Below are 14,559 nucleotides of genomic sequence, written 5' to 3' on the forward strand. Positions count from 1 at the left end.
CGGCCACTGGAGGAGCAGGGATGCAGTGGCGGATGCAGAGCCTGACCTCGGGAGGGGCACTTGCAGATTATTTAGAGAAATAATCCAGACACAATACCCACTACAGCTCAGTGTAGTGGTTATGGTGCCAGTACCCCCTCCCAGAGTAAGTAGTCAAACCGTTTAAGAACAGTTTGACAACTTACCTGAGGTCTGCTTGGAAATGGGGCTGTAGTAGGGCATAGGAGCAGGGGTGCAGTGTGTGTGTGTGTGTGTTTTGTAAGAAGGACTGTGTGAGCAGTGTGTGTGTGTGTGTGTGTGTGTGTGTGTGTGTGTGTGTGAAAGTCGCAGTGTGTACGTGAGGACGGCAGTGTGTGTTAGGGGGGGCAGTGTGTGTGTGTGCGTGGCAGTGTGAGTGGGGGGCAATGTGTGTATGGGGGGGAAGCTTGTGTGTATGGGGGGAAGTTTGTGTGTATGAAGCAGTGTAAGTGTGTGGGGGGCCAATGTGTGTGTAGGGTGTGTGTGTGTGTATTGGGGGCAGTGTATGTGGGCAATGTGTGTGTATGGGGGAAGTGTATATGTGTGGGATCAGTAGTATGTGTGTATGGGGGCAGTGTATGTATGTGGGGCAATGTGTGTGTATGGGGGCAGTCTATGTAGTTGGGGGACAATGTGTGTGAGTGGGGGCAGTGTATGTGTGTGTTTGTAGGGTATGTGTGTGATAAGGATGTGGGGCTTTTTTTCAATGTTTTTTTTTTTATTTGATAAAATGTGTGTTTTTTTTCTTAAATATAAATAATGTCCCCCCTCCCTTCTTACCTTTGTTTAGGGAGGAGGGGGGACATTTCTCAGTCCCTGGTGGTCCGGTGGGGAATCCCTGGTGGTCCATGTGGTGAGAGTGAACTCTAGCCCCGGTCTCCAGGGCTAGAGTTCACTCTCGCGAGATCCGGAGGGTTGCCGTGGCAACGCTCCGTGCTCGCGAGAGAAGGACCTGGAGGAGCTGCAGACTGAGCTCCCCCGGGTCCTCTCTCTCTCCCTCCCCTGCCGGCGGCCAGCAAACAGTGCCTGCGGACCGGAGAGGGAGATCTCTGATCTCCCCTCCGGTCCATGAAGGCACATTGCAGGGCTGGCACTTGGACAGGCCAGCCCTGCATTAGCCGACAGGGGAGAGGGAGAACTTCGGATTCTCGGGGGGGCACTTGCCCACCCCCCCCCCTGGATCCGCCAGTGCAGGGATGGCGGCCGCAGAAGAAACTGTGCTGGTGGCCGCTGGAGGAACTTCTCTGGCGGCCGCAGGGGAAGCTGTGCTGTGTCTGCTCCCCCGCCCTCACGCGCTACTGAATGAGACCGGGGCCGGAATATGATGTCATATTCCGGCCCCGGTCTCATTCAGTAGCGCGCTGGAGAGCAGACACAGCACAGCTTCCCCTGCGGCCGCCAGAAAAGTTCCTCCAGCGGCCGCCAGCACACCCACATGTCTGCCCGGCCCCAGGTGCCGACGGCCCACCGGGAAATTTCCCGGTATCCCGGTGGGCCAGTCCGGCCCTGATGATAATGCTATGTCTCACTTTAGAGACATTTTAAAACATAGACAACAGCAAGTCTCAATAGACAATTTTTTTTTATTTTTATAATTCTTTATTTTTGGAGTGCAATTGTGAATGACAGAAACAGTTGTCAGCATGAAACGAAAATATCAGACAGTGCTTTTTCACATAAAAAACATTGGTGATGCTAGCTGATCTGCACTCATTTTTATACTACATGCTCTTGTCTCTCTAGGCTGGGTGGAGGGTTCCATAAAATGTTTGGTTGTTCTGGTGAGTTAGGTGTGCTCCGGGGAGCCCAGAGTGAAGCGTTAGTTTGCTATATGTAGTGTAGCAAGGGTAAACAGGTGGCTTTTGCAGATTAGTGTTATATCGTGCGTGCTCGTATATACTTCGCTAGAACGAGGCTCTATGATGTGGCAATGTAATGAGGTGTAAGATGTAGCGGGTTATGTTTGGTTATGTTTACTAATGGGCTTCATTGCTGGGCATGTCAGCCCCTCATTCTGCTGAGTTTTGTGCCCCTGACCTAGGGGTGTCGGGGTGGGGGGGAAAGGGTGAAATCTCACATAGAAAGGTGTGTGGGTATGTTAGTATACCTATACTTGGGTGGTGCTCTGTTTCAATCAGTGCTCACGGTTATTAAGAGGAACAAATGGGTAACTAAAAATAAAATTAAGACATAACAGTGGGTCACCTTTCAACTTCAGCTCTGATCCAGGTTCTCTGGTCCGGTGTGGCGGCATAAGTCCTGGTTGGCCTCTGGATAGTCAAGTCATGCGTGGGATAGGCATAAGGCTATCCTAATTATAAGATAAGGCCAGGGACTAATGAAAGTATTTAGAAAACTGGGCAGACTAGATGGGCCGAATGTTTCTTATCTGCCGTCACATTCTATGTTTCTATGTTTCTAAGTCACTTGCGTGTCGGAGTCTCTGGGGACAAAGGGTTCAATGTTGTCCAGATCCCAAGATCTGTCAGGAGCATTGGTGGGTGCTCCCGTTGCAGGTAGTGGCAGTCCTAATGCTTCCAGGAATGCTTTTGTGTCGGCAGGCGTACGGCGCATGTGTGTAGCTCCTTTGCTATTTACCACTAGGGTGCCCGCAGGTCCCCAGTGATACTGCACCCCAGAGGACCGAAGGTGAGTGCTAACTGCCCCCAGTGATCTACGCCACTGTAATGTTGCATTGGAGAGGTCTTGGAAAAAGCTTAGCTGAGTGTCCTCAAACTGACTCTCCTCATAGAGCAGCCATGATGTGGGACTTGTCGGTGGCGGAGGTGCAGCGCACTATAACATCCTGTGGTGTGGTGGTAGAAGAGGTTCCAGAACCAGGGATGAGGTATATCCCTTCCAGGGTAAGTCTCTTGGCCACCGCGGGCAGCCTCCATTGTTATCCCAAAAGGGAAGCCCCGAATTTTGATATTATTGCGGCGTTGTTGATCCTCAAGGTTAGTCACCAGTTGAGAGAGGTTGCACTGCTCGGTGTGCAATTGTTGCAGAGTCACTGAAGTTGAACACAGTGGTTCTAGTGTCCAGGATGTCTTCCTCTGTGGCTTTAATGCGGTCTGTGTTGGCCTGTATTTCTGTTCTGAGAAGCGCTCTGTCTACCGCCATCATTTGATGCAGGTTGGAGAGGAGAATTTTGAGATATCCTTTGGTCGACCCCTGTCAGGTGCTCCCATTAGGGTGGAGGCGATGTGTCCCGTTCAGCGCTCTGTGGCGTGGGATCGGTTGCCACTTCAATCTGGTGGGACTCCGTCGGCAGAGTTTTAGGTGCTGCTGGTTGTTGGAGCATAGCTCTGATATCCCTGTCGGGGATGTGCGATCTGCGCCCCATATGTAGGTTGTGGGGCTGCGGGGTCATCAGTTGGGACTCCGACTCTCCTGTGTCCTGTGCTTCCAGAAAGCTGTCAAGGAGTGTCTCCAGGCATCGTGTCTGTGAAGCGTGGTAGGCCCCAGCTTTGCGTTTTGGCTTTGTGTGCCCAACTTGCAGTGCTGCAGGTTATTTTGTTTTTAACAGGTATCGATAGCAATTTTCAGGTGCGATTTGCAAGGTAAGTGTGGAGCGGTCAGGAATGGTGTCTGCTCAGCTCAAGCGTTGGCTCCACCCCCAGTAGACAAATCTTTAGTGAAGAAAAGGTCCAGTTAGACTCAACCAGGTGCCAGTGGTGTGAAACGATCAAGAGAAAGAATGCCAGAACAGTTACCTATTGTAACTACGGAAGGCGACTCCCCAACCAAACAATTATAGCTCTTCTCCTTTCCACTTACGCCATTAACTTTCATCATTACAGGTAAAGTGAAGTTACATTTTCATTTCATTTACTGTACATTGTGTTTCTTATTTGTTTCTGTATGATTTTATGCATGTAAGGTATTATTAAACTATAACATTTGTGTTAAAATGCTGTAATTATGGGAATCTGGAATGGATTAATCAAATTTTATTTAATTCTTATGGGAAATGTTAATTCGGTTCTCGAAAAAAATCGGGACTCGAACTGCCTTCTGGAACGGATTAAGTTCGAGGTTCCACTGTAAATGCTTTCTATAATTACTTCAACTCTTGAAAACTTTTATCTTATAAATTGATTATGCACTTTTTTTTTTGGTTAATCAGGTTTTTATTAAAGCGTAAACAAGATACATTTTGGGCCCGCAGTAATAACAGTATGAGTGGTTACAGTGTTATAATGACAAATAGCAACAAAAGTATGTAGTCGCATAAAGAAACAGGAACATTTGCTCTAGCAGAGTATATCCGTTTACAATATAAGTATGAGCACAATCCCTAGCTAAGGTGATAACGTTATGTTTCGTGAAAACCAGTTTTGGCCAACCCAGTCCTCCGTGGACCATCTTAATGGAGCACATGAGTGCGTGAGGTGTCTCTGTAGTCGTGTGACTATGGGCAGTTAATATTGTCGATCATCATTAAGAATTGTGAGGTTGTGTCGTGTTGTGTCCTATCCTGGTATACCCTATGTGGGTCTAAATCAAAGATGGTATTAGAGTGTGTAACTGGTGTAGAGCAAAAGCTTGTGAGTAGGAGAGAAATCAAGCGTTGTTGACCTATAGCAATAATTTGATGCATACAAAAAACAGTGTGAGTACAGTGCCCATCTACACATAAAGTACATTCGGAGGAGGGTACGATTCCAGTCCCACTATATGATTGCAGGAAATAATTTGTTGTAGTTGGTATTGCGCTTCTCCGCTGAAACGGTAATGGTGCATAGCGTGGCTACCTCGGTTAGTCAGACCCATCCATCAATGACTAAGTTAATGTAGATAAAGCCTCGCACAGGGTGGCTCTAATGTTGTGCAGTTACAGATGTTTCGTATTGTCGACTTTTTGTGGTGAAGTGTGAAGGTGTGTCAGGTTGTGTTGTTGTATGGCATGATCCATGTGGGTCTGTATATGCGTAGTGGTAGAACATAGGCTTGGCACAGAATAAACATTATAGAGGGGAAGAGAGTAACGTGGGGTAGAGTGGGATTAGTCCGGCCCGGTGAGATCATATTGAACTTCCCTGTCAGTCGTATAGCCCTCTATAATTCTCGCCCCTTTATCCGTATCTAGGTCATCATTACTTAGCTTGTCTAGACCAGTGGGGGCCCTTTCTCGAGGTGTCCTATGGAGTGGTTTCTCCTCCTGCTCGTCCATGTGGTCGCTGTGACTCAGATGGACCGACTATCGACCCCGACGAGTCTCTGGTTGGTCCACGTGTGAACAAGCCTCTGTATGGCGGGGATGGTGTGTGAGGGGGGTATCCCGGGAAACCGCATATATCAATAAAGGGAGGAGTGAGTGTGTCCCACATGTCATTGGGGGAAGAGCAGTGGTTGGTTGTGTCTAAAGAAGGGTCGTGGGGTTGCATCGTCGCTGTGTGGGTCCGCTGGTTGGTTCAGAGGCATTGCTACAGTCCTGTGTTGTGTGTTGACGGTGTGGTCCTAGTCATTGGTTGTCATCATGTGTTGTATTGTATTGTCGGAGTCGGTGTGAAGACTAGGTCACATTTCCAGTTACCCAGTATCACAACAGGGCAGGTCTGCGGTTGGGGTAGTGCAGTTGGTGTGTAAGGTGAGGTGGCTGATCCCGTCAGTTCCAGAAGATGATGGCAGGTCGTTTTCTACCGGGTATGTGTGATGTATGGGGCTGCGCCGTACCCCCACCCCGCCGCCGACACCCCCCCTACAGCCCCGCGCGGAAGGCAAACCATGGCGCCCAGGAATCTGCGTATTTTGCTTCCCTGCCCGTCAGTTCCGCCTGGAGTGCCTCGGCTGCCCTGATGTCCTCTACCCTATAGATCCATTCCTCCCGAGTAGGGATCTCCACACTCCTCCAATATGCCGGTATGAGTGATTTGGCTGCGTTCAGAAGGTGGCGCATAATAGATTTCTTGTACGTGGACAATGGTTGTGAGGAGATATGTAATATGGCCAATTCCACTGACCATTCAATATCGTTACCGAGGGTCAGTTGGGTATCAGCTTTGATCCGGTCCCAGTATGGGGTGATGATTCTGCATTCCCACCAGATGTGCAGAAGGGTTCCTCTATCCTCCAGGCATCTCCAGCACGTCGGTGGTGTAGTGGGGAAGATCCTATGCAGCAATACCGGTGTCCTATACCACATGGAGAGTAATTTATAGTTCACCTCCTGATATTGCGAGCTAGAGGAGCTTTTGTGTTGCCATATCAAGGCTTTGTCCCATTGTTCAGGTGTGAATGCTTTGTCCATGGCTCCCTCCCAGCGTCGCTTAAAGGCGGCGTTCTCTGAAGTGGGGTCGGTCAGCAGGAATTGGTAGAGGAACGAGACAGATTTTTCAAGAGATGTGCTGCGAGAACAGAGGTTTTCAAACCATGTCAAGTCTCTTCGTAGGTTTTCTTTGTGCGGGAGCAAGTTATAGTAATGGCGTAGTTGCATATATCGCAACACTAACATTGGGGACCACGGTTGGTTCCCCAGGAGCTCCTCCAATGTTTTCAGATTGCCATCCCGAGTCACTCTGTAAATTGGGATATAATCCCCTTCACCTAGAAATGTCCAGGCTTCCGCAGGCAGACCGCCCCCTATATTGGGATTGTGTGTTATCGGCAGTAGAGGGCAAGGGGTCGGGGAGACCCACGGAGTCTCCCTGAGGCTCTCCCAAGTGAGTAGCGTTTGTGTTACGGGATCCACGTCGCGGCTCCTGCTGTTCCTAGTTGCTCTCCTCCTCCATATCTGGGCCTTCAATTTAGTGGCGTCTCCCTCTCGGTCCAGCGTTACCCATTGTTTGGTTGTGTCCGTTTCTTGCCATTCCAGGATGCGCTGCAGTGTTGTTGCTTGATGGTATATCTTAAAGTCTGGCAGCGCTAGGCCCCCTCTGTGTCTGGGCATGCACAAAAGGTCGTGACGCAGTCTGGATCTTTCCCCTCTCCACACGTAGCGGATAACCGCCGACTTTAGAGTCGAGAAGAATGCCGATGGTATTGCAACTGGTATTGTCTGGAAAAGGTAAAGAACCCTCGGGAGAATATTCATCTTAAGTACCGCTATGCGGCCATGCCATGTGATGTGTGGGTAGGCCCACCTTTTCAGGTCCAATTCAATTTTCCCCAGGAGCGGTGTGAAGTTGCGTTGATATATTTCTTTTGGGTCCGTGGGGATCCAAATGCCGAGATATCTCATCGCTCCTGCACACCAGCGGAATGGGAAAAGCGGTCCAACTCCTCCGTGGGTATGGTGACGTTCAGTGCCTCACATTTCGCTAGGTTGAGTTTGAATCCTGAGATCTGGCCGAATTTGTCGATTTCCGACAGCAGGCACGGTAGCGTGAGCCGTGGCTGGGAGACAAAGAACAGGAGGTCGTCCGCATATGCGGCCACCTTATGCTCCGTGTCCTGCCACGTGTAGCCGTGGATGTCCGGATTGTCCCGGATTGCCTGCAAGAGTGGTTCCAACGAGAGAGCGAACAAGAGTGGCGACAGGGGGCATCCCTCTCTCGTCCCATTTGCGATTCCGAAGCTATCCGTCAGTGCACCATTGACACGTACCGACGCCCTCGGTGAGCTGTACAGGGCAGATATCCACGCCATGGCCCGCTGTCCCATACCCATATATTGGAGTGTTCGCATCATGTATGCCCAATTGACCCGGTCGAATGCCTTCTCCGCATCCGTAGACAAAAGCAGGAGGTGTTTCTGGTATTTCCGCGCATGATGTTGTATAGAGAACAGGCGCAACGTACTATCCCGCGCTTCTCGACCTGGTATAAATCCTGTTTGGTCCACATGGACAAGGCTTGGTAGTATCCGCTGGAGTCTGGACGCTAACATCTTTGTTAGGAGCTTTGTGTCCGCATTCAGTAGGGAGATCGGGCGGTAGCTGCTACACTGTTCAGGGTCCTTACCGGGTTTGAGTAGGACAGTAATAGTTGCCATCAGGGATTCCATGCCAAAGGCCTCCCCATCCGCCACCCTGTTGATAGCTCTTGTCAGCCACGGCAGTAATATAGGGGCAAAGTGTTTGTAGTATCCCGTGGAGAGCCCATCTGGTCCGGGAGCCTTACCCGTTTTCGTTTTTTTTAGGGCTGCAGTTAGGTCTTCTGTGGTAATTGGTTCATCAAGCAGGGAAGCTGCCTCTGGGGACATCCATGTCCGCACTGTATCTTGTAGGTATGTCCGAACATGTGATGATGAGTCCCGTCTCTGAGTTGGGGTCCCTGGAGGGCGGAGGTTATAGAGGGAGTTATAGTACTCTCGAAATTCGCCCGCTATTTCCTCCGGGTATGGGGATACCCTGCCCGGGGACAAGCGGATCTTACGTACCTGTGTGCGTACTGTATCTCCTCGCAGAAGGCGTACAAAGAACTTCCCTCCCTTGTTCGCGTGTGCGTAGAAGAAGTTTTTCGATCTTTGGATCGAGCGCAGATATCTTTGTGTGAGGAGGGTTTTCAAGCGCCGTCTGGCTTCCATTAACTCACCATAGATTTCGACTAGTCGAGAGCGTTTATGCTGAAGTTCTAAGCGTGATATGGTGCCGTAAAGTTCAGCCATCGCACGGGTTGCTTCCTTCCTTTTGCGGGTTGCGATGCCAATGAGGGTACCGCGGATGACACTCTTGTGGGCTTCCCAAACGGTCACTGATGACATCTCTTCCGTCCCATTTTCAACGAAGTATGTCTCCAGTGCCTGGGAGACCTCGTTCCTAACTGCAGGATCCTGCAGCAGGGATTCGTTCAGGCGCCACGACCGAATTGCCGGTTTAAAGAGCGGGGATTCCAGTTCTATCAGGACCGCGCCATGGTCTGACCATGTGCCAGGTTCAATGGAGGCTGTTCGCAGTCGAGACAATCCTTCTTGTTTGATAAGTACGTAATCAATGCGGGAGTAGCGGTTGTGAATCACCGAGTAGTGGGTGTAGTCCCTACTGGTGGGGTGGATCGTCCTCCAGCAGTCTACCAGTGCCAACTCCCCCAGGGATTTGCGTATGGATCTGATGTGGGATTGTGGGAGACAGCAGTGGCCAGTGGATGAATCCATAAGCGGGTCTAACGTTGCATTAAAGTCCCCTCCGACAATCAGTGCCCCCTCCGAGAATCCATGTAGTTTATTTAGCGTAGCCCGGAGAAATTGTGCTTGTTTTGAATTGGGTACATAAATGGTAGCGAGAGTGTATACCTTATCAGCTATGATCCCTTTCAGGAAGAGGAAGCGTCCCTGATCGTCAGCCATCCTGTCTAGTTCCTGAAATCCCAAGTCAGCGGCAATCAGTATCGCAACTCCTGCCCGTCGAGATGGCGGGTGGTTGTTGCAGTAGCTTACAGGGTAGAAGGTGCTGCGGAGTTTGGGAGCTGCGCCCTCCCTGAAGTGAGTTTCCTGCAGCAGTGCTATCGAAGTGTGTTTCTGTCGTAAAACCTTCAGCAGATGGGTGCGTCGTTCTGGTATATTCAGGCCTCTACAATTGAGTGTCATGACGGACATAGGAGCGTGGTGGTACGCCATAGTATTCCCCGTCAGCAGCCGCGTCTGTCCGCAGGGGGCGCGTCCGCGCGGCGAAGGGGCCCGGGGCGACGGCGCAGCCCAACGGAGGTGTGCGTCCAACTGTGTCGTGTGTCTGTACGTGAACCCTATACCAGCTTATTCGGGATTAGGTGTCTGAGTATCTTGTCTGACGTCGCCTACACACGGGCGTCTGTGGTGACTGTGACCCACGGTATTCGTGCCAAGCCTAGGCGTGTGGTGCAGTGGAGAAGGATAGTATGTGTGTGGGCGGGTGTGTGTGTGTGTCCAAGAGGGTTGACCTAGCGGGAAGCAGATAGTGTAGTTAAGTTAAAAGAAGGGTGGGTTGTGGGAGCCCCCCTTCGGGTGTTGTCCCCACGGGGTCAGGGGTTGGTATCGCCCCGAGGTCTCCTTCGAGAAGGAGTGACGCTTGCGCCTCAGCAGGAGTGGCCAGGTGTTCCTTTGACAACCGGGTCGATATGTGAACGTGCCTGTGGCTCCGCTGAGGGTCTCGCGCAAGCGAATATGTAGAGCTGTGGTTAGGGTCGAAACCAGGGTTAGTGTAGCGTGTGTGTGTGAAAGAGATTCCGGTCTGTTCCGCTCCAGCCGGATCCTACCCCAAGTGCATTGAAACCGGGGAAATGTCATCTAGCCATAGTTGAAACATTGCAATAACAAAATAAGAAGATTAAAGCATAAACAAAGATAACAGTACGGGTAACCAGCATTTATGCTGGTGTCCCGCCCTCCCCCCTGCGCCTCCCATCCCCGAGTCCTCCTCAACCCCACCTCCCATCACAGATCCAGTGTAACCAGTGCGTCTCCCATCTATCCCTCCAGGGTGTCTCCGAGTGCTAACGGGTTCGTGGCCCCACGGGTAGTCTGGTTGTTCATATCTGTCACCAGTAGCATCCCTGTCCTACCTCCTTCTATGTACACTAGTGTGGGTGTCGTGTATGAGCAAAGCACATCTAAGGTCCCAACCAGGAGCCCATAAGTATGGGCAGCATCCCTGTCGCATCCATTGTAATGTCTCTACCTGTGCCTCTTCAACCATACATCCCTGTTTTATTTTTATTTTATTTTTTTTGTGTGTTATCGCTTTCCCTCTTGTAGTGTAAAAAGGGGGAAACAGATTAGTTACCTACTCTCATATATCGCTCTACATACCCTCTGCGTCTTCCCCATAATGCCTGTAGTGTCCTGCCGTTACTCCCCCCCATATCCCACTGTACCATCTCCTCACATTTAAAGCACAATATTGGTTCTCACAGAATAGACATTGTCCACATAGAGCATGAGTGGTGATACTTATCAGGATGAGAAGTACTCTGGGGCCAGCCGGAGAGGGGGATTCATCCCAGAGCTTCATGGCGTGTGTGAGCGTTTGTAATCAGCCAGAATCTCAGTCAGTAAGGGTGGACAGTTCAGTCGCAGCCCCCGCTCTCCCCTTCCCATAAATTTGCCATCTGGAGCACCATGTCCGCTGTGTGGGTAGCGGAGCTACCGCCATAGTCCCATTAGTAGGAAAGGAGAGAGAGAGGGATGGGTGGCAGCGTCCAGGGGCTCTGGTAAAGGAGCGTATGACTCGGTTTGTCTTTAGTTCACCTGTGTTCCCGGTATGGGCAATGTGCTTAGATGTACAACCCGGTTAGTAGGCAGGGGATATTGCAAAGCGGCCCGTGTCCCACCCAAAAAAAAAACAAGTGTTCGTAACCTCCCCTTGTACTGGTCGCTGATTACTGTGAGAGTCGGTATCGGTATAGGTGTCTAGGTGGGAAGGAATATTCCTGTTAAGTCAATGGGCAACGTCCAGTGCTGGATCGTTACGGGGTGATGAGGGAAATACCTCGTAGGCGGGTAGGCCACAGCAGGGAGGCGGTCGTCAGTTCTGGCCATCTCATGCCTCACGGTGGCGGTGCGCCGGTCCCGGCGGTGACCGTCCTCTACGGCGGCGGGGTGCACGTTGCTGTCTCTGACCTGCATCCAGTGGGCCCAGGATCCAATCTGGGACATGCGTAGGTGGGAGACCCAATTCCTCCAGGAACCAGGTACCTCATCCGGCCATCTTATCGATATCCATCCATTCTCGCATCTTGCTGATAGGGAGAACGGGAAGCCCCACTTGTAGGGAATATTACGGTCCCGAAGCAGAGAAGTGATTGGCCGTAGAGCTCTCCTTGCCTCCAGGGTGACCGGGGACAGGTCATTAAACAGTGAAATAAGGGCCCCACCATATTCCCATGTGGGTTGCGCTCTGGACGCTTTCATGATGGCATCCTTTGTAGCGAACGAATGAACGCAGCAGATGATGTCCCTTGGGCCTTCTTCGAGAGAGCGAGGTCGTAGGGCCCTGTGCGCTCTATCATACTGGATGTCTAACGGCGTGTCGCCAGGTAGGATCATGCGGAATAAGGCCATTAGGGCCTCCTCTAAATTCTCACCTCCCTCCGCCTCTGGCATGCCACGTACCCGGATGTTGCACCTGCGGCCCCGGTTGTCAAGGTCCTCCACCGACCAAATTAATTGTAGGAGCAGGTCGCCCTGTCTTGCCAGGGCTGTATCAGTCTACGCAAATCTGGCCGTTTGGGCCTCGTGGGAGTGTTCCAGCGCTTGAACTCGATTCCCTTGTGCTGTAACCTCCGTTCGGAGCCCAGCCATTTCAGCCCGCAGAGCGTCCTGGATAGTGGTAGTGAGAATTAGGAGGTCAGCTTTTGTGGCCATAGATGCCGCCATCGTGCGGATTTCTGCTCCGATGTCCTCTAAGGTAGAGGTAGCAGTCTCTCCGGGTGCAGAGGTGGCATCCGCCATCTTGGTGCCTCCGGCCTCTTCGCGCGTATCTGTCGGCATCTGCAGAAAGCTATCCATCGGACCAAGTGACTGGCTGGGTTGAGATCCCCTGGGGGTCCCGGGAGGATCTCCTCGACGGTTCCGTCCCATTAAGGCTGGTAAAAGCTAATTAATAGGGCTTTTCAAGTACCGGTGGAGCGGAGCTCACAACTCAAGCTTCCATCCCGGTCGACGTCCAAGCCACGCCCCCCCGATTATGCACTTTATTATTGAGAATTACCCTTGAATATATGCAAACTTTCTATTTGTCAATGTACATGTTTAAATTCAAATAAAAATGTAACCTATAAAAAAAAAATATTCCTATTCTACTGTTGTCACAATGCCACATGTTACAGAGACTGCATCACAGTATATAAAGGCAAGATTTCACAGTAGTGATTAATTTAATGAATCTGGCTATCTTGAACTGTTTCTGTCTGGTGATGTGTTATTTTGGTGGTCCAATGTGACTCTGATGTTGAATAACTGATGGTTGTGGTCCAGCAATTTCTGGGGGGCACTTTTAAGACGCAATGCAGCGATGTGCTCACAAATTTAAATGGATCCTCCAGACCCATAAAGCACTGCAGCTTGCTGTATGAAGAATGTATCCTCTTTTTTTATTTTACATTTTACAAAAAGTGCAGATTTCAACACAAATAGACACTTTTAAATAAATTAAACTTATTACAACTTTCAATCAGACAACCAGGCCTGTTACTTCCTAGTTATTTCACTCAGTGGAGATAAATTCAAAACTCAGGCTATTGTTCAGAGCACCTGATTGCACAGACTTCTCATTGAGCTGCATTGGACAGACAAAGAAAGTCTGGGTGGGTTAGAAGGGTAGGGCATGCAAAAGCTACGGACAAGTGATTTGCAAGCTTTCAGATATAACCTCAATGAGCATATCTACTACATATATATTATCTACTACATAATGATTTTTTTTGGGGGGGGGAGGATTTGGCCAGAGTGTCTCTTTAATGTTCATGTACTTTGAGGGAATAGACTTTGAACTACTATATAAAATTTCCTTACATTCCTACAGTACAATTTTTATTAGATTTGTGAAATATTTATAGTCTGTCCCTCAAATGTCTAGTTTACTGTATATATTACCTTTAATTTAAAGCCATATTCTCTGTAGTGGATATGTTGCCTAGAGTGACCTGGAGCAGTACAACAATTTAATATCAAATCCTTTATGAACCTGGCTCAGAGAGACCACCTTCTTTTTAGCCACAGTGATTGATTTCAGAATGAACACTTCCACATTACTACTCTCAATTCCAGATAACACAGATGACAGTGACTGGCTGAGAGCACAGGACTAACATACCATACCCTTGCACTTTCAGCCAATCGTTGTAAGCCAAGTTGGGTGAACTTGATACTGGAAATGTGGATTTGTTACTTTTGCATTATCAGTGTCATGATTGAGGATAGGAAGAGCCTCAGTTTATATCAAGCCAACTTTGGCTGCTGCCATGGTTTGATTAGGAATAATGGAAATTATTTTCCATAGTTACTGAAAGTTACTTTTCCTGATCAATCACCATGACATCGAAATGTTCTGATTTGGGGGCCTGACAGTTATGGCAGATGGACGTGTTTTGGGAGAGCTCCTCACTAATTTCTTAATGTAGTCACGTGAATCTGGACCTTTGGATCTCTGCTTTGACTAAGTGAGAATTACCTGCTCCCTGAACTGAATGATTGGCCTGGGGGTACTTCCTGAGGCCGTCTGCAGCTGTATACACAGAATGTCCTGATGCCACTTGCAAGCCTAGTTAGTGCCGTGGAAGGGAGAGGTGGACGATCTCCGAGGCCTGTACAGACCAGTCTGGTCTTGGCTGAGAATCCAGGTTGAGCTACCGCAGCATTAGGATGGAGCCACGTTACACCCCCCTTAGGACCAGCAGTAATTCTGGTCCACATCTTGGAGCTTTTGTGGCGCTATCAGGGATGTGTGGTACTGCCTAAAAATTAGGCAGGATGGATAGAGGCACACTCAACATGGCAGACTCCACGTGCCCCCTTGATTACCGTGGCAAAACATTCCGAACCATGTCTCAGCTAGACAAAATCTTTGCCCAATTCTGGAACAAATTACAACTCAGAATGCTTCAACCTGCTCCAAGGGAGTTATGTGACCACTCACCAACATATCAGCGGCTTCAAAAACTAAGAAGGTGCGTTACTGGCGGCAGG

Source organism: Pelobates fuscus, chromosome 5 (assembly GCF_036172605.1).
Source record: "Pelobates fuscus isolate aPelFus1 chromosome 5, aPelFus1.pri, whole genome shotgun sequence".
Taxonomy (NCBI): domain Eukaryota; kingdom Metazoa; phylum Chordata; class Amphibia; order Anura; family Pelobatidae; genus Pelobates; species Pelobates fuscus.